At 45.1% G+C, this 20745-nt stretch overlaps 1 long non-coding RNA gene across 2 annotated transcripts; it reads left to right on the top strand.

The window, feature by feature from the left end:
* Positions 1-735: 735 nt before the first annotated feature.
* Positions 736-19497, top strand: LOC309526690. Of its 2 annotated transcripts, none has more exons than XR_014216843.1 (4): positions 736-886; positions 17682-17828; positions 18840-18958; positions 19103-19497. It is a non-coding gene; the product is annotated as an uncharacterized lncRNA (long non-coding RNA). The 2 variants fall into 2 exon arrangements; XR_014216844.1 differs by having other exon boundaries at positions 19185-19497.
* Positions 19498-20745: the final 1248 nt, after the last annotated feature.

Here is a 20745-nt window from a genome sequence, read left to right on the forward strand (position 1 = left end):
ATACGTTTCCTCATGCAGGGAACCTTATGCAACAGTTGAAGCATGTCAACTAAATGAGGAAGGGATGATGTAGTTTATAGGGAAAGTATAGGATTATAGACCTAGGGTAAAATTAGGGAGAGAAAACAATAGCAAATCATCTCACTGTTCACCAGTTGTTGCTGCACATTTGGGCAACAATTGTTGTGAAATCCCATTCGTATATATCCAAGGAGCAGAGAAAACTCAGTTTGGTACTGTGGACAGCGTTGGGGCAAGAGGCGGAAATATAGATACCATACAAAGGTTACCTCATGGTATCGTAGTGTCAACACACGTTTGTTGGAACAAATGCAGAACTAGTTACGTTTTTTAAAAAACCAAGAGACATTGAATCACAATTCCTTAGTCAATAGATAGGTTTGCACTGGGGGGGGGGGGCTCCCTGCCTCTTTTGGTCTCTATGATTCTACACATACACACACAATTTTATATATTCGGTGTACAAAATACACACCTGTCAACATACCCATAATGCCTGAAGCATATTTGTGAGTTTCTAACCAGTCAGGGAAATAAGCCAGGAGTGCTAACATTCATTCATTCAGTTTTCAAATAATTGTTTCCTTAGGTGAAGACCTATTTCAGATGCTGGGCTCACAATATTGCTTTCAGCGCAAAGTAATCTGGACATGAAGACAAGAGTGTCGTCTTCTGTTCATTGTCAAGCTTTTAATTATTTCTCCTTACCTTCTGTTTCATGAACTTCGTCGTATTTTCTGATGCAGTTCTGAAGAAAAGAAATGTGTTTCAGATATCCGGGTTAAGTAGCCAGTGCATTGGTTTGTCTTAAGCATACAGAGTCCTTCAACGAAAAGGTCCTGAGGATGAACATCCAGCATTTCCTGTATGTCTCTTGAAACATGACGTATTGGGCTCACTCCCTTACAGGTCTTGTCCAGTCTTTGGGATAGGAAGATGCCATTTCAACTGGTTTCTTCTTCTTCTTCTTCTTTCACAGCCAAACTTTGTCATGGCCCCAGTGCAGATAGTGGAGTCTCCAGCATATACTCCCAGAAGCCAGCAAGGCCTTCACCACAGCTAGTAGATCAATAACGCATTTCCCAGGCATCAGATTGCCAACTTTGACCAAAAGGAAGGGGTTGGATGCAGATGCTCAAATGATGGAACTGAAAATAAAAACAAAACCCCATTGCAAACAGAGAACTAGCACAATCCCTACCAAGTTAATGAACTATATTGATAAGCTGATTTATAACCTGGAGGAAAAAGAGAGAGAGAGCTGAACTTAACAGACCTGAGTGTGCTAGTCCTACAGGTAGAGAGGCCTAAGGGGCAAATGGAACCAGGTTGGGGGTTAATGCCAGCAGCAATTGCGGTCAGCCGGCTGTTGCCTCCGTCCTTCTAGCAGCAGGGAAGTGAGGCAGGAGAGTACCACCATCTGATCTTTTATAGCTCTTTGTTTATTAGCTGTGTGCCCCTATTTCATAAGGCAGTGCTTGCTAAGAGAGCACATGAAGGAAGGAATGATGAAGATGACTATTAGCTCTAGTCCAAGGACACCTTTTCTTAAGCCTCTTTCATAGCAGCAGGCATGGAGGAACAGCCTAGCAATTGTTCTCTCAAATGTCACCTTTCTGTATAGGCCACTGTGCCGGCGAAACCATGCTCTTGTTGGAAGGCACTATTTTTTTCTATTTTTTCCCCTTTACCCATTAAAAAAAAATAACTTTGCTATTCTGCAAATATCTCCAAAGAACCTCGACTGACAAGGGATGCTTTTCTTCTTTTCCCAGCTGCCCTCTTCATCCTCTTTCCCCCTCCCTCTTTTCTTTTTCTCCCCCCCCCTTCTTCACACAGTTTGAACAATTTGTCTCTGTTCTATCACATTCCTGCGCAGTCCATTCTTTAGGTGCCCTGCATAAGATTTACACTTGGTGGAAGAACGGTGAGCAGGGAGGGAGGCGGGAGGAGTGGAAGGTAATACAAGGACTACATTTAGATAGAGCAGGAAAGTGAACCGAACGTAGTCCAAGATTGTTGTGCCATCAATTTAATACCTGAGCGAGGAAAACAAAGAGCCTTCAGAGAATTTGTGACCCTTCCCCCATCCCGAAGGGAACTCAGGGAAAGATTTTTTTATTTTTTTTAAGGGTTGAAAGGAAAGGCACATAACATAATTAAAGCCTTCCAAGTCATTTCTTGAGGGGACAATATGTGATGATAGAGAACCACACAGGTTAATTGTACCACTGGTATTCACCTTATTATTAAAATGCTTTGGCATGAGGAAAATATCCTGCACCGGCGTTCCAAAACGCCTCCGATGCGGCTGCTTCTGCTGAGGGTGGTTCAGCCAGAAGTTGTGAGTGGGTATTGTCACAGATATAAAAAACAATGGCCTTAATAAAACCTAATATAGTGGTAACTCGGGTTACATACACTTCAGGTTACATACACTTCAGGTTACAGACTCCGCTAACCCAGAAATAGTACCTTGGGTTAAGAACTTTACCTCAGGATGAGAACAGAAATTGTGTTCCGGCGGCGCAGCGGCAGCAGGAGGCCCCATTAGCTAAAGTGGTGCTTCAGGTTAAGAATGGTTTCAGGTTAAAACAGACCTCCGGAACGAATTAAGTACGTAACCGGAGGTACTACTGTATAGAGAATCATTGACAGTGCTATTTTTATAGAAAAAGAGGTGTGGGAACTCACCATGAACACCTCCCTTGTTCTCTCAGAATTTGCAATGGTGCCCACCTGAGAGGTGCCAGAACTGACTTTCAGCAAGTTCTGGCAGCAAAAATTAAATGAATCCTGATCATAGAACTGTACAGTTGGAAGGGACCCGGGGGGGGGGTCATCTAATCTAGTGGTTCCCGGCCGGGAGCCCTGGGATATTCCATGGGGGCCACAGTTGAAAATTGCGTAAATGGGGGTGCCACAGCACATGGCTAGGGGGCCACAGAAGGAAATGAGAAGTGATGGGGAGAGAACTTTTTTTTTATTTAAAAAATCCTAATTGGCCGGCTAGTCGCCTGGCCAAGTACAAGTGGGTAAGGGGGCAGCCTGCCAGGGCCTGGTGCTCCTTTTTGCCACATGCATTTTCTTGAGGAGTCCTGCTTTGTTTCCAGTGGGGAAGGGAGTGTTTTGACCAGTAGAGCCCGTGCCAGAACCCCCAGGTCATGTAAGTGCGGTGGTGGGGTAGCAATGGGTAGGGCTGGGCAAGCCGGAGCTTCTTGTTGCTGCCGCCAATGCTGGGCTCGTTGGCAGCCTGGGCCTGACTCCTCGAGGTGCACCCCAGCACCTGGTGGATCGGGGCCTTCAGATGTTGCTGAGGGGGGCAGGGCTCATTGGCAGCGGCAGCCTGGCTCTGCAAGGCGCAGGGTGAAATCCACCTCTGGGGTAATGTGGTGCTGCTGACTTGCATCTAGTAAATAACTAAGTGTCTACTCAGAAGAGTTCAGTGGGCTTTACTCCAGGTAAGGGTGTGGGGGGCTATAGTGTTTTATCTAGGCAGTCAGGGTTCCTCCAGATGACAATATCTTTTTGCACTAGGTCAGTGAGGACCACTTACTTTTTAGAATTGTTCCATATATACAGAACTCCCTTTGCAACTTTTGGACTATCTGTAGGTTTCGCCCTTTGGGGTCAAATAAGTGTTGTTTCCTTTTTATAACACATGGAAGCTGGATCTCCCTCAGGAGGTGCTGGAATCTCCTTCCTTGGAGGTTTCTAAGTCGGGTGGCCATCTGTCATGGATGCTTTAGCTGAGTTTCCTACATTGCAGGGGGCTGCACTGGAAAGATGATTCTATGTTTTTCTGCTTCAACAAAATTTCATTATGTTCCTTTCATTTTATGTAATTGTATTTTGTATAAATAAATAAAAATTATAAATAACACATGTTCTATTTACAAACAAAACATTTAAATAGCTAGCTTTCTACCGGTAGGACGGTGGGGGCATGGGCGTAGCCAGGATTTTTGTTGGGGGGGGATCCGAAGACTTGTATTGATTTTTATTTATCTGGTGGGCAGCTATGCCCATGGAGGGGGACACAGGAAGGAAACAAGTTTGGAAGGGGGCCACAGTCCGAAAAAGGTTGGGGAAACACTAATCTAATCCAACGAAGCCAACTAAAGCATCCATGACAGATGGCCATCCAATCGCTGCTTAAAAACCTCCAGGAAGGAGAGTCCACAGCCTCCCGAGGGAGTTCATTCCATTGTTCTTCCTGCTGTTTCGTTGAAATCTCCTTTCTTGTAACTTGAAGCCATTGGTTTGAGTCCTATCTCCTCTCAGTCTCATCTTTACCACACAAAACATACCAATCTTCCTCAACCATTCTTCATAAGGCTTGGTTTCCAGACCCTTGATCATCTTGATCTCCGAGAACGTTATTTGTTAACAAAACTCCCTATGAAAGAATTCGTGACCTAGACTGTTTTTTTTTAAAAATAATTAATTAATACTCTACAGTGGTACCTTGGGTTAAGAACTTGATTCGTTCTGGAGGTTCGTTCTCGATCTGAAACTGTTCTTAACCTGAGGTACCACTTTAGCTAATGGGGCCTCCCGCTATCACCACGCCACTGCAGCGTGGTTTCTGTTCTCATCCTGAAGCAAAGTTCTTAACCCAAGGTACTACTTCCAGGTTAGCGGAGTCTGTAACCTGAAGTGTCTGTAACCTGAAGCCTCTGTAACCTGAGGTACCACTGTACTTGATTGCAAGTCTGTACCTACTTACCTGGGGGGTATGTTCCAATGAACTTTTAAAAGGCTAAAACAGGAAAGATTGGAACTTTAGAGACTAACCAATTTATTATGCTGTAAGCATTCATGAACTAGAGACCAATTAGATTCCTATGTGACCCAGCTGCCCATTGGAAGATTTTTTTCGCCAAAAAACCTTCTAACTGATGCCACACCTCAAGGGGCTACTTCTGGCATGGGTTTACTCCAATACAGGATTTGACCCATTTCATTAAATTCTTAAATGTTTCAGTAAACGCTTCACTTGCAAGAAATGTCAATAATTAAAACAAAAAGAGCAAAGGTTGAGTGTGAAGTTGTTTTAAAATTCTGTTCCAACCCCCTTTGCCCATTGGTATCTTTTCAAGGTGATATCTAAAAAAAAAAATAAGTTGCTGCCTTTGTAGTTTCACAATTATATGCAGTAAGATAAGCCAATGCTGTTAAGCAATTACAGTTTGACCACTTTCCATTCCTGTCTCACCTCTTTCTCAGCAATTATTTTTTTTCTGGGTTGCTGTTCAAATACATTGCTCTCTACTCTTGATTAACCTCATTTAAACCAAAAGCATAAACTCCAGGTACTCTGTTTATTCCAGGCAATAAAGCCAGGATATTATTCTCTCCGATGACAAACGTGGATTAATTTTCAGCAGAGTTCCTTTGGCAAACTTTTAATACCCTGAATAGCTCTGCTATCAGATGACAGATAAAAGGACTGTCATATCTAAAGCTCATTTCAGTTTTTGGCCCAATATAACACCAGCTTTCAAGGTGATGCAATTATGTTCCGTTGCCTTTTTAATTGTTATTCCTACTAGCTGGTGCATAAAATTCAATTAGTTCAACGCTATTCGATGTGAGTTTAAAAAGGGGGGGGGATACACGGATGCTGCAACTATCGTGTATATCATCCACTAAATTAACACGCAAGCCTCTAACACAGCAATCAAAACTATAAGTTGTCAGTGTAAATAACTCCAGAGTAAATTATACCAGGGTAATTCACACCCTCTTCCACACTTGGTTCAGGAGAGGGGCTACTGCCAGCTTAGTCACTCTGAGCCTGGCAGAGGGAAAACAAGCCTTTAAAATAGAGTTTGACTTACACCCTCCTTTTTGTCAGTGTTTTGTCAGTTAACTTCAGAGAACATGATCAAGCTGAACAGAGTTTGGAACAGGGGTAAGCAGGGCTGGATTTTGGTTTTATGAGGTCCTGAGCTACTGAAGGTAATGGGGCCCTTTATATGTCCAGCTGTCCTTTGTCAAAAACAAATTGTCGCAGTTTTTTGTGTTGAATATATGCTACATGGTAATTTATGGATCTAACAAGTATCTAAAGTCATTTGCACATAGCAAATAGGAGCCTACACAATACAAAACACTGTTGCTGTATGTAGGTTTTGTTTTATTTGTTTTTTATCTTATATTTTGGAAATGTACAACCAGGTGTTATTTTTCCTTTAAAAAAAATTGGGGGCCCCAAGAGAGTGGGGCCTGAAGCTATAGCTTGTTTAGCTTATATGTAAATCCGGCACAAGGGGGGTGAGTCTCCTCCCCACCACCACGCCCCTGCCATGCCCCTTTGGGGGACTAATCCTGGAGAGCCACTGCCCCTGCCACAATACTAAGCCATAACCTCCAATGTTTCTCTGATGAAAATAGAGACATCCTATTCCATAATAATGGAATGGGACGCGGGTGGCGCTGTGGTCTAAACCACAGAGCCTAGGGCTTGCCGATCAGAAGGTTCGAAAGCACGTCAAAGTGAAAGTAGATAAATAGGTACCGCTCTGGCGGGAAGGTAAACGGTGTTTCTGTGCACTGGTTTGCCAGTAGCGGCTTAGTCATGCTGGCCACATGACCTGGAAGCTGTACCCCAGCTCCCTCGGCCAATAAAGTGAGATGAGCACCACAACCCCAGAGTTGTCCATGACTAATGGTCAGGGTTCTCTTTACCTTTATTCCATAATAATAATAATAATAATTTTATTATTTACACCCTGCCCTAGCCACTCTGGGTGGTTTTCAACATATAAAAAAACATAATAAAAATTTAAACATTCTTTTTTTTAAAAAAAAAACAAACCTTCCCTATACAGTGGTACCTCCGGTTACAAACTTAATCTGTTACGGAGGTCCATTCGTAACCAGAAACCACTTGTAACATGAGGCTAATGGTGCCCCCCACTGCTGCCACGCCGCCAGAGCGCGACTTCCGCTTGCATTCCGTGGCAAAGTTCGCAACAAGGAGCATCTACTTCTGGGTTAGCAGAGCACATAACCTGAAGCATCCGTAAGGGGGATGGTATGTAACACGAGGTGTCACTATACAGAGTTCCAACTTTTCTCCAGTGAAAATAGGGACATCCAAGGGAAAAGCGGGGCATTCTGGGATCAAATCAGAAACCGGGATAGCTTCTGTAAATCCAGGACTGTCCCTGGAATATAGTGCCACTTGGAGGGTCTGCGAACTGATATGGTATACAGCTGATTCCAATGGGAAACTTAAAGGACATCAGCCAGCAAGACAGATAGGGAATAGTCCTGGCCCTACAATGATAGGAACCCCAGTGCAGTTCCCAGTTCTGTCCCTGCTTCTTTAAGAGCTAGGTGGACAGGAACAAAATTCAAAGCAGGTGGTGGCATGAAACATTCTGCTAAACTAGTGTAGCCTTCCAAAGGTGTCACAATTGTGATAAGTGCTGTTTAAACTTTATCCATAGCTAAACATCGAGTGTCAACAGTAGCTCATGCCCAAACTCTCCGCACAGGAGTAGGCAAACATCTAATCAAGAGAGGACATCAAAGCTGTGATGCAAAGGAGATGGGAATGCTTTAACTCTCTAGTTCCCATGCTATCCAAGCACCTTTGAATAATTTACCTCCAGCTACCTGAGACAGGTATTTTATACCTAAAGCATCCCCATTCAGTGGTTTCTTGAGTGCTTATAAGCCATTTGGAATCTTTCAAAATGCTATCAAATTTGCCAATTCTATGCCACGGCATTCCCCCACCCCATAACAGAAGCATTGGGCTTGTGCCTGTTGAGACTACTAGGACAGAAGGTGAGGTGGCTACCAGTAGGTGGACGCAGGTGGCGCTGTGGTCTAAAGCACTGATCCTCTTGGGCTTGCCGATTAGAAGGTCGGCGGTTCGAATCCCCACGACGGGTGAGCTCCCGTTGCTCTGTTCCAGCTCCTGCCAACCTAGCAGTTCGAAAGCACACCAGTGCAAGTAGATAAACAGGTACCACTGTGGCGGGAAGGTAAGCGGTGTTTCTGTGTGCTCTAGCTTCCATCACAGCCTGAAAGCGAGATGAGCACTGCAACCCCATGGTCGCCTTTGAATGGACTTAACTGTCCAGGGGTCCTTTTCCTTTACCTTGCCTTACCAGTAGGTGGAGCTAGGGCCAGTGACAGGCAGATCCAACTAAAATTCTAGCTTTGCCTCCATCATCTCCTCTATATTATTTATATATTTTATTTATTATTATTATTATTATTATTATTATTATTATTGCCACAGCATTTTCCCCACAAAATAACCCTTCTCTTTACCACTGAATCAAAGCAAATGGCAATTCATAGAAAACCCAAATTGCATACCCTCCAACATTTCTCCGATGAAAATAGGGATGTCCCATTCCATAATTATAATTTTACTGTTTATACCCCACAAATCTTACAGGGTTGTCCCAGCCACTCTGGGCAGCTTCCAATTGCCTTCAGACAGCTCAGGGGTCGGATAACTCCATACCCTCCAACATTTCTCCAATGAAAATAGGGACATCCTAAGGAAAAGTGGCACATTCTGGAATCAAATCAGAAACCGGGATGTCTTCTCTAAATCAGGGATGTCCCTGGAAGATAGGGACACTTGGAGGGTCCGAAATTGCCATTTGCTCTGGTTCAGCAGTGAAGAGAGGGTTTTCCTGAAGAATGTGGCAGGGCAAAAGAAGAAGAAAAGGGCACACCGACTGGGAAAGCACAAAGACAAAAGGCAGGTGTGGGTGAACCCTAAAAAGGAGGAAGCTGACAGTCAGTGCCACGCACCTAGGCTGGTTGCAAAGAGGAAGGCAGGCAAAGCGGAACGAGGTTGGTGGGTCAATGCCCCATTCACTCTAGTGGGCTGACCTCCCAAGCGTTGCTTGCAAGTTATGTGCTTAATCTATACTGTTTCCCATCAAACATATTTCAGCTGTAGTGTGGACAGGGCCGTCTTTAGCATACGTGCCGCCGGGGTGCAAAGATCCACCCAGTTTAGCCCCCAAATTAACTTTTATTATGCCTTATGTCACTATTATCATTTGATAAATAGTGCTCACGCCTGCGCAGCTCCAAAAGGAGTTTTTTGTGTGTGCATTTTTTGTTTTAAACCAGCTTTTCTAAAGAAGACAAAGAACACATTGGGAGTCGGTGTAAAGACTCCACGCATGCACTTATGGTCGTAGGGAGGTGTCTGAAAGATGAGACGGGCGGACATTGTGCGCATAAATGGGAGAGCCATCTCAGGCAGCCTTTCATTGTGGGAGCAACCTTATTTCTAGAGGAGCTGGGAGGGCCCTTGTGAGCGTGCATATACGAGTTCCGGCGCCTATGTGCACTCCCGTCGCTAAATAGGTGCATTCTCTTTCTGTCTGTCTCTCCCTCTTTCCTGTCACTCCCTCTCCTCTCGGCTTTGGTGAGCGAGACTTTCCAGAGAGCTCTCCCTGCAGCGGCATTAGCAAGCAGGCGGCGCAAGATCAGTCGTGTCAAGGTGCTACCCCGCTGCTGCATAGCAGCTCAGTACAATACGCTTAGGCGGCTTCAGTGGCGGGCTCTGGGCACCCCCGGAATTCAGTATCAGGGTGCCCCGCACCCCTTGCACCCTTGGGTAAAGACGGCCCTGAGTGTGGATACAGTGCACTTATATTTGTCCCCTAAAGTTCCTGCAGCAAGTGAAGTGGGAGAATCTCATCCGCTGCATGGTCATCCCATCTCTCGTTTAAGTGCAATGCAGCTGCATACTAAATATCTGAAACATAAAAGCTGGGATTTATTTCCAGGGTTCCCCAGACAGAGAAAAACAAATAGGCACTTTTTAATGTTTTGTTGTTGCTGCTGTTTTAAAAAACACAACTTATATTTCACACCACTATTAAGACTGATGCCAATTCAATGTGTAATCTTACAACCTGCAATGGCAGCCACTGCTGGTCACTTGAGAAGTTGAATGCCCATGTTGATCTGGGCATGTTGATCTGAGCGGCTCTCAGCCAGTACTGCCACAGGCAGGATTCAGCTTCCAACGTACTGAATCTTGCACCTAGCATTAGACCGCACCATCAGCCCACCTCAGGCTGGGAGCCCATGTGTAAATAGGTCCATTTTTTCCAACTATAAAAAACAGTAAGTGGGTTTTGTCTGCTTTAAACAGCTGAGTGTTCATTAGGCATCTGTCCGTTAATTCCAGAGTCCAAACCCATCACCCTAGAATTAGTTCACATACAAATCCTGTCAGCAAAGAAACCCAGATCATTTGGAATGATCTCAAGAAAGGTTGAAAAACACCATCTGCCAGATTTTTAAAAATAATAATCATCTCCCCCTCCCCCCATTAAATATACACACATTTGAAGTTCACAGTGTCTTTTATTAATCAATACTAAATAATCCCAAGATAAACTGTGCAATGAACTTTCTAATGAGAACATATGGCAGAGCAGACTGATAGTGTTCTGCCTCTCAAGTGCAAAGGTAATATTTATGAACAGACAGCAGGGTTGTTGTTTTTAAGAAGCCAGTAAATCTTTATATACTGAAATACAGGCTTTCAGACTTTCATTTTTGTGTGTTAGAAGTATTAACATAGTTCTGTCATACCCAGGTAGACTTGGCACAGCAATAATGCCTTTAGGAATCAGGGTGGACCAAACATTTTCCACTGTTTTTTATTAGTGCCATTTTCTTTCTCCTTTCGCAATGTCCCTGACCTTGTTTGAAGCACCATTTAATCTGATTGCCTGTGATGGCATGTGGCATTGTTCACAGATGTTCATAATGTTATCAGATCAGATGTAGTGTTGTGATGTCATCAGCACTCTATCACTCTGTCAGGGCAAATGTGGCTAAGAGCAAAGAAGGAAAATGGTGCCCTGGAGCCCAGGCCAGGGGAAGAACACAGGGCAAGGGGATGACATTTCATTCTTAGCATCCAAACCATTCGAAATGGGAGGTGCTCTTCAACATTCAAGAAAACAAACACAAAAGGAAACATTAGACTCAGTACCAAAAGATTGGAAAGGGCTGCGCACCTCATAGACCCATAGCTGTCAACTTTCCCCCTTTTTTAAGGGAAATTCCCTTATTCCGAATAGGATTCCTCACAATAAAAGGGGAAAGTTGACAGCTATGCATAGACCATAGATACTCTCTTCAAGTTATTTCCTTTGCTCAGTTGCCAGTGGGGACAGCTGAAAAATATCAAATAGAAAAAGCAGCCATCTTGTCAAACCTCATCCACCTTAAAGCTCCTACACACCACAGTCATAAATCACCTCTGTGAGGTCCCTGAGGAATGCCGCTCATTCTTCACAAGGACTTTAACCACTCAGTGCAAACAACGAGGCAAGCATTCCTGGGAGACCATGAGCAGGGAGGCAGAGGAGAGAGGCCAGGCCTAATCAATCTGGCAGACTTTCCCACACTTTCTGCTATCCGTTTTTATCTGTGTTGTAACCCAACATGTCAAGGACTTTCGGATGGTGCCAAAGGTGGCTTTCTGACCCAATATGCTCTGACACTGACACTTTCACAGGGTTCAGCCTCCCGCACCTGAGAAGCAGTTTTAAAGGTGGTAAATCTGCTCACAGGGGTGGGGAGTACTAATATATCCCTTGTAGATCTGCATACCTATGGCAGCTGCTGAAACTGCTTCAGATTATTCTACCTGGCAAGCAAGGAAATCAATGCTGATGCACCTGCTCCAGAAACCTGCTTGCCTGCCTGCCCCTAAGTGGTAGTGCCAAAACCAATAGCAATCAGGGGTAAGATTGGATAGGAAGGAAGTGAGCTCAGTCTGAGAAGACAGCTCGTCAGAGGTAAGGGTTGAGAGATGAGCCATCTCTGTGAAGGGGGAGTTGCATAGGAGTTTCCTGGTGATAGAGCTCATCTCATAACTCAAAAATGTGTGAGCACATTCTCTGGAAAAGGCAGAGGAGTGAAATGCTGCGGAGATTATTTTTTTGAGTTGACATCTCCAAATTGTATATACAAAGCAATGCTAAAGCCGGTGTTGTGGGGAAAGGTTGAAAGGCAAGGAAGATTAGCATGACATCAGCCACACTCTGGAGTGAATGATTGGCCATTTCTGAGGTGAGAAAATGAGTTTGCATGAGAAACAGGGTGCGTGAATGTTTTATTGTAAAAAAAAAAAACCAAACCTGAAAGTTGTACTATGTTTTGTGGGATGTGATACATAAGTAGCAGTCAAGTACAACATTCCTTGTTTTCCTAGAGTGGACATGCAGGGGAATGTTTGGTCCAGCCAGTTGAAAACTTCCTGTTTCCTCCTGGCTGGGACATACTTCCTTTTGTATGTGACTAGAGGTGGGTGTGACCTTATCTGTCCAGGTAACAGAAGGGCAAGTCAAGCAGCACACCTCCTCTCTTTGATTTCCTCCATTTTTAGAGCAGCAACTTTTAGCTAGAGATGCTCTGTTGGCTTCGAGCCAAAAGAGGACAGTGGGACTATCTCCATATAGATCCACATGTATATACTTTGTAACTAAGTCTGCCTTCAGGGATCCAACTGTGAACTGATGATGTGAGTAAACTTCTTTTATATACAGTGGTACCTCGGGTTAAGAATTTAATTTGTTCTGGAGGTCCGTTCTTAACCTGAAACTGTTCTTAACCTGAAGCACCACTTCAGCTTATGAGGCCTCCCTCTGCCACCACACTGCCAGAGCACGATTTCTGTTCTCATCCTGAAGCAAAGTTCCTAACCCGAGGTACTATTTCTGGGTTAGCAGAGTCTGTAACCTGAAGCGTCTGTAACCTGAAGCATATGTAACCTGAGGTACTACTGTACTTTACACAAGATTGTGGCGTGTTTATTCTTTTAAGAGGGATATAAGGGAACTTACCAGGAACCTAATATTGAGAGGCTTAAACAAGCCTGCAACCAGCTACCCGCATTCAAAGGGGGAATGTGAAACTCTGCTAAGTAAAGGAACTTGCTGGCACAAGTTAGGAAGGATATTAATAAATAATATATCCTCTCCTGCCTCCCTGAACCTTCCAGCATGTTCTACCAAACCATTATTAGGACACAAGATTGTCAGTGTTGATCGGTTTGAGAGTTGGTGATTATCTGATCTCAGGACCAGCCCCAAACATTTTACTGTCATGGAAGAAGGACAAAGGGGCACCCACCCACTTACTTTTTATGTACAGAAACTAGTAGGCACCTCACTATCACCTCCTAGCATTTGCCAACTAAGGCAGATGGCTTACTCTGCCTAATGGCTGGGCCACTGGTCCTGTCCTGACATGGACTGGTCCTGCCTTATATCCAAGAGGCCCTCAAACACCTTTCAAGTCTATGAGCTCATCCACACTTCCACTTGTGCCATACCAAAAAAGCACAGGGCCAAGAAGTTTTCCGCTTGACCCTCACTTTCTAGACTGAGTGGTATTCTCTTTGCCCCACTCCTTTCCCAGGGAAACCCCACTCTTTATCGATAGACCAGAACAAATGACAATCCAGGGGAAATCTTACTTGCTGTTTGCTGTTAAGATCCTTTTCTTAACATTGTGACAGTCCAGATTGGTGCTTACCCTTGCAGCCTGAAGGCTAAAGGGCAGAGCTATGGCGCTGTGGGTTAAACCACAGAGCCTAGGACTTGCCGATCAGAAGGTCGGCGGTTCAAATCCCCGCAACGGGGTGAGCTCCCGTTGCTCGGTCCCTGCTCCTGCCAACCTAGCACGTCAAAGTGCAAGTAGATAAATAGGTACCGCTCCGGCAGGAAGGTAAATGGTGTTTCCGTGCGCTGCTCTGGTTTGCCAGAAGCAGCTTAGTCATGCTGGCCACATGACCCGGAACCTTCCAGCATGTCCCTTTACCTATGAGTAAGGAAGTCCCTGGTTCAAATTTCATTTCTGCCATCAACTCACTAGACAACTTGCAGTCTCTCAACCCCAACACCAATCTGCAATATGGTGGATAATAATGTCTCCTTACTTTACAGGGCTTTTTTGGTACATAATGCCTAAATATTAGGCAACAGCCCACTTTGCTACCGCCTCGCTTCAGTATCATCCAGACCCTCAAGAGTTTGGTGCAACTCTGATCTTTGTTGCCTCTTTTCCACGAAAACGTTGGCTGAGGCTTACACTCTTCTTTACTCAGAAAACATGCCCTTTGCCACATCAATCCCAAATGTAGCAGCTTCGAAAAGCAAACAACAATCTCCAGGTTTGACACACTAGAGAGGAATCTGATCTTGATAGGAGAAAATGACCTATTACATCCTCTTTGCCGAGAATGAAGGTGATGTTTTCCTTTCTCATCTGAAGCTATGTTTTTCCAAAAAAAAAAATGCTTTGTAAAACTCTCTTCCTCCTGCATTGCAAACAGGAGTTTGAAGAAATGTGCCACCCCTCCAATCCTCCTAAAAGTGAATTATCTTCACCAACATGCTAAAGGTGAATGGGGTCACTTCATATGAAACCACACCAACATGGGGCATTTTTTCTAAGGCTGGAATGCAGTGTATATATAAGTGTGTCTGATCTCTGCAGCCAACCTGTATGTGCCATGAGTTAGTCCTGTCTGGGTGATCAAATGCTCTCTCTGTGTGTTAGGGCTGGGCAGTATATCAATATATCATCCAAAGCCGGTTTGAAGTCCATATCATGATAACAGTTTCATAATTTCTGACCTGGCAATTATCACGAATCATGATGTGTGTATGTGTGTGTGTGCCATGCAAAAATCACAATGTGGGAAAAACCGTGAAGCCAGCCGATGCTTCCCTTGATTCCTGCAGCCTCTGTTAACTCTGCTGGCTCTGCTGGCCTTTCTCATGCAGGGAGCAGGGAATCGCAAGAGCAGGTGCCAGCAAAAATCACGATGCAGGGAAACCGTGAACCAGTCAATGCTTCTACATAGCTCCATCCTTATTGCAGACATTGTGATACATTGGTGATATATATATTGCGATGTTTAGCTGGTGAGATATCACAATATTGAAAACCTGGTATCTCCCCAGCCTGTGTATGTGTGTGTCCTGCTCTGCTGTTAATCATAAGCCATCCTGGAAGTTGTGATACTGAAGGGGTAGGAGATCAAGTGTTTCAAACCAACAAGGGAGGGAGGGAGGGTGGCAGAGGAGCCATTCCTGACTCCTTGCATCTCTGATGTGGACCCAGAAGCTACTTGCAGGCTTCCCATAGACATCTGATTGGACGATGTGAGAACAGTACGCTGAACCAGAGCCTTTGAATTGATAATGCCGGGCTCTATTCACATTCTTGTGATGAGCTTTGGGTCAATTTGTTCCCTGGAAGTCCAAGTCCAACAGATTATCTACTGGAACGCCAAGTCCCTAGCGATGACTTGTCTTTCAAGAAGACATCCTTTCACTTTCTTTATTTTGCAACTGATTACGCAGGAAATTCAAGCTTGAACAGCTTCCCCATTGACAGATATAGGAGCACAAGGCCGGCAGCATCTCAGAAGAGTGGAAGTCCTGACAATATCAGGACTTAAGAACTTAATTAATTGGGGTGGTAATATTGCACAGAGTGTTCTGAATCTCTTGACAGATCTTTCACTGTTCCTTATCTGCAGCCTAAGGATAATACTTAACCTTCTTGCTTGCTGGAATGTAAAAGAAAACACATAAATCTTACATAATTTGGGCAGAGTTTTTCTCTGCAAGGAGTGGAAACAGGCAAGGAAGTTACATCTTATTCCCATCAGCATATTTGGACCATCTAGTATAAATCCACCATTAATATACTGTTGTTGTGTCAATGGTGTGCTGCAAATGATGTGTTGCAAAAAACACTCCCCAAAAAGAGAAAGAAAAATCTGAAGGTGTCCACGCTTTAAAAGCAACCTATTCATTGATGGAACCGGGACGCGGGTGGCGCTGTGGGCTAAAGCCTCAGCGCCTAGGGCTTGCCGATCGAAAGGTCGGCGGTTCGAATCCCCGCGGCGGGGTGCGCTCCCGCTGCTCGGTCCCAGCGCCTGCCCACCTAGCAGTTCGAAAGCACCCCCGGGGGCAAGTAGATAAATAGGTACCGCTTACCAGCGGGAAGGTAAACGGCGTTCCGTGTGCGGCTCTGGCTCGCCAGAGCAGCGTTGTCACGCTGGCCACGTGACCCGGAAGTGTCTTCGGACAGCGCTGGCCCCCGGCCAATAGATGTGAGATGGGCGCACAAACCCCAGAGTCTGTCAAGACTGGCCCGTTCGGGCAGGGGTACCTTTACCTTTACCTTATTCATTGATGGAGAGTTGTCGCTGGAATTTTGGCTGAAGCAAAATTTACACCATCTTCAAGGGTCTCCCCTCAAGCAGAACATCTGGGGATTTTTAAGGAGAACCCCAAGAGTGTCACATTGGTGGAATTTCTTGGTGCATAGGTCATACAGTTCTAATACAGATTTATATCATCCATATGCTATTTTTTTACAATTGTACTTCCGGGTGGGGGGGCGGATAAGAGACATAGCATTTCCCATGAAATATGTCATCAGTAACTCCCACATGCGTGAGTGCCCTTTGTTGGCCATACCACTCGTAGTATCCCTTTGTTGGCCATACCACTCGTAGTATTAAGGAAGTTTCTCCATCTCCACCTTTGGAAGTCTGAGATAGCACAGAGAACTCTCCACTTGCCATGTGAGTCCTGATTCAGATTCACTGTCTCTGAAAAACCAGTGAGATTCCTTAGCTACCTACAACAGAGAAACTAGGGTAGGGCAGTTCCACAGCATCTTACAGTAGGGGTGGAAACCTGCCCTCAGATTAATTTCACATGTGTAGGGGGGCCTGGTAGGGACGCGGGTGGCGCTGTGGGTAAAACCTCAGCGCCTAGGACTTGCCGATCGCATGGTCGGCGGTTCGAATCCCCGCGGCGGGGTGTGCTCCTGTTGCTCGGTCCCAGCACCTGCCAACCTAGCAGTTTGAAAGCACCCCCGGGTACAAGTAGATAAATAGGGACCGCTTACTAGCGGGAAGGTAAACGGTGTTTCTGTGTGCAGCTCTGGCTCGCCAGAGCAGCTTCGTCACACTGGCCACGTGACCCGGAAGTGTCTGTGGACAGCGCTGGCTCCCGGCCTTTAGAGTGAGATGAGCGCACAACCCTAGAGTCTGTCAAGACTGGCCCGTACGGGCAGGGGTACCTTTACCTTTACCTTTTAGGGGGGCCTGGAGGGAGAGATGGAGGGGGAACAGGAGACAGCAAAAAATGGATGGAGGTTTGGAAGGAGTGCAAGGGGGAAGCAGGACAAACACATCAGTTGTGATATTTGCTCTGGGGCCCCACACATTCTCATTCATGCTAAGCCATATTTTGGCTTAGCATTATGTGCGAACAGGGTCAGTAAATCGGGTGGTAGTTGCCCACAGATTTCCTTCCAAAGCATGCTTTCGTGACTTGAATAGCGAAATGGCTAAGTAACATTTGGCAGGAGAGAATACACCCCTTATTACTAAAACCTTTAAAATACTAATCAGCAGGTTCTTAGTTCATTCAAGCAGAATTATTTTCAGTGAAGGTTGAAGCGGTTTATTTATTTCTCCATTGGAGTCCTTTAAAATTATTAGGATGCTGTTTATAAAATGGACCAAGAGAGGGAAGCAAAGGAAGGGAATGAAGGGACCAGAATTGGGTCTTTTCCAATGCCAATAAACCTATTTCTCTCCCTTATAGGAAAAAGGTTCCTTTGCAAATGTTAGCTTACATAGCCAGTCTCTGTACCGGCAGCCACCGCTGAGGCAAGGCCTCTTCACTTAACAGCACATTTGTCAGTAACAATGACTCCTTCCTTCTATGGTTGGCAACACAGAATATGCAAAGGTAAGGATGAATGAAACAGATTGAAGTTATCATCATCCCGTCTCTAGATGTCCTGCTCAAGCAGCTGGGAATGGAATCTGGGCTCCAGAGCATGGGGTTATACCGTTTTGTCAGTTTACCTCCAATGTTTGTCCCAATTTTTTACGGCGCAGCTAGAAATCAAGTTGAGAAGTCTCCCATGCCCTTCTCCAGGTGTCGAGGTCTATCATGCAGATGCCAACCCTGGTATCTACCTCCCCTTAAGATACAAGGAACTGTATCATAGGATAGTGTGTTGACTCCCTGATCTTCCTCATCACTTTGCATTTCTGGACAAAGCTGCTTAGTGTAACGGACGTCTTATCCAGGCTTCCTTTTGTGCCTCGCTTCTAGGCACAGATTCACGCTTGCCGTGTCCAACTCCAGCCACTCCTCCCCCCCCCCCCCACAGCACTTTCCCCTCTTTGCTCCACTGAATTGGAGCAAATAGCAATCCACGGAGAACTCAAATTCCTGTACAGTGGTACCTCTGGTTACGTACTTAATTCGTTCTGGAGGTCCGTTCTTAACCTGAAACTGTTCTTAACCTGAAGCACCACTTTAGCTAATGGGGCCTCCCGCTGCTGCTGCACCGCCAGAGCATGATTTCTGTTCTCATCCTGAAGCAAAGTTCTTAACCTGAGGTAATATTTCTGGGTTAGCGGAGTCTGTAACCTGAAGCGTATGTAACCTGAAGCGTATGTACCCGAGGTACCACTGTATACAGTTGTATCTTGGAAGCCGAATGCCTTAGGAGTTGAACGGTTTGACTCCCGAACGCTGCAAACCTGGAAGTGAGTGTTCTGGTTTGCGAACATTCTTTGGAACCTGAATGTCCAGCGTCGCTTCCTCGGCTTTTAATTGGCTGCAGGAGCTTCCTGCAAGCTGTGCCTTGGTTTCCGAACATTTTGGGAGTCGAACGGACTTCTGGAACGGATTCCGTTCAACTTCCAAGGTACAACTGTATTCTGATTTTGCTTTGAATTGTCACAGGGAAAGTACCAGGATAAAAAAGAAAGGAACGCACACAGGCACAGTATGGATCTGTGCCTAGAAAGTGTGGGGCAAAAGTTAAGTGTGGGCGAGCCCTGACTCAGCGGCGATTCACCAAGGTGTGTATATTACAAACAGAGCAGAAGGGATGGATCTGTTCTAGATTTTAGGCCAAGACCCCTTCGTGGTTGGGGGTGGGATGTCAGTTTACTGCAGATCACTGAATATCCCGGCCAACATTTTTTCTAAAAACCTAACTGCAGCTGTCACAAAGACTCAGATTGAACTCTTCCTCAAGAAAAAAACAATGTACAGGGTGAAATAAAAGGTTCTGAACATTTCCAGGCAAAATCCTCAAGTGGCAACACTTCAACATAGGCCCCTCCTAAGTCAAGTGAACAGTGACGGCATGGAACATATCAAGCTATTTTTCTGTGTGTTTGGAATTCACCTCCTGATCGCATATCCTATCCGGGAAGAATCGACGCTAGACAGTTCATGCAGTGCTTTAAGTTGCTTTTAGCCCTTCTAATACCAGACATTGAAGTTGTTTTGATTCCAAACAATGAAATGCATTACTTCAATAAACAGCTAGTACTATATAGACCTGTGGTGCCAATTCAAAGCACATTGTAATAAATCCATGTTTGCATTTTAAGGATAATAGCAAGCTGAATTCTTCCTATTTAAAAGACAATGGCAATCCTTTTTCTGACTATTATTGGCACAGGTATACATACACTATTTAGAAGCCAGTGTGCCATAGCGATTCGAGTGTTAGATCAGGGCTTGGAAGACACAGGTTCAAATCCTCACTCAGCCAGAAATCTGAATGAATGACCTTGAGCCAGTCACACATAGTCAGTGCCGGATTCATGTATAAGCTAAACAAGCTATGACTTGGGGCCCCACTCTCTTGGGGCCCACCAAAAAATGTAAAGGGAAAAAACCTGGATGCACATTTCCAAAATATAATATAAAAAACAAATAAAATAAAACCTACATACAACAACAGTGTTTTGTGTTGTGTAGGCTCCTATGATGTAAGTAATGGGCCCCGCCTGCTAGTCTGCTCCCTAAAATATCATTTGCTCATTTCTATATATAGGGTGCCTACATTCTGCATGTGCAAATGGCTTTAGATACCTATTAGGTCCATAAATTACCATATAGCATATATTCAACACAAAAAACAGCGACAATTTGTTGTTGACAAAGGACAGCTGGACATATAAAGGGCCCCATTACCTTCAGTAGCTTAGGGCCTCATCAAACCTAAATCCGGCCCTGCACGCAGTGCGGGGGGTGACAAAATGCTGTGTGGCATTCACCACAGGGCCTGCAGCACGCCTCAGCCATGCGTCTCTCCTGGGAGTGGGGTGCTGGCTTGGGTGCCTGCAGGCTCCGCGCTCCCTGAAACAGCAGTGTGGGGCTTGCATCTGCCCACTGCCTCTCCCTCAGCTGCCCTACAGCTGAGGGGGAGGCAACAGATAGGCTCCACGCAGCGTGCCCCACCCCCGGCTGCAGGACGCACAGGCCACACCGGGCACCCGAGCATCTAGCTACACCACTGGTCATACGCTTTCTCAGTTTTACAACAGGGTTGTTATGAGGATTATATAGCACAAGAGATATCCATTCATAACAGGACAGAATATAGATATACAGTGGTACCTCGGGTTAAGAACTTAATTCGTTCTGGAGGTCCATTCTTAACCTGAAATTGTTCTTAACCTGAGGTACAACTTTAGATAATGGTGTTAGGATATTTCCGTTCCACCTTAAAAGGGAGCAGGCTTTGAGAGTCACAGAGTCTGCGTATTTCCTGTTCACAGGATGTTTATGTTTCCTGTTGCTTTCGTTTTCTCTCTGTGTCTGGAGACACTGATGCAGGCAGTCATGTTTT

This window comes from Podarcis vaucheri, assembly GCF_965113315.1.
Source record: "Podarcis vaucheri genome assembly, chromosome: 2".
Lineage (NCBI taxonomy): Eukaryota > Metazoa > Chordata > Lepidosauria > Squamata > Lacertidae > Podarcis > Podarcis vaucheri.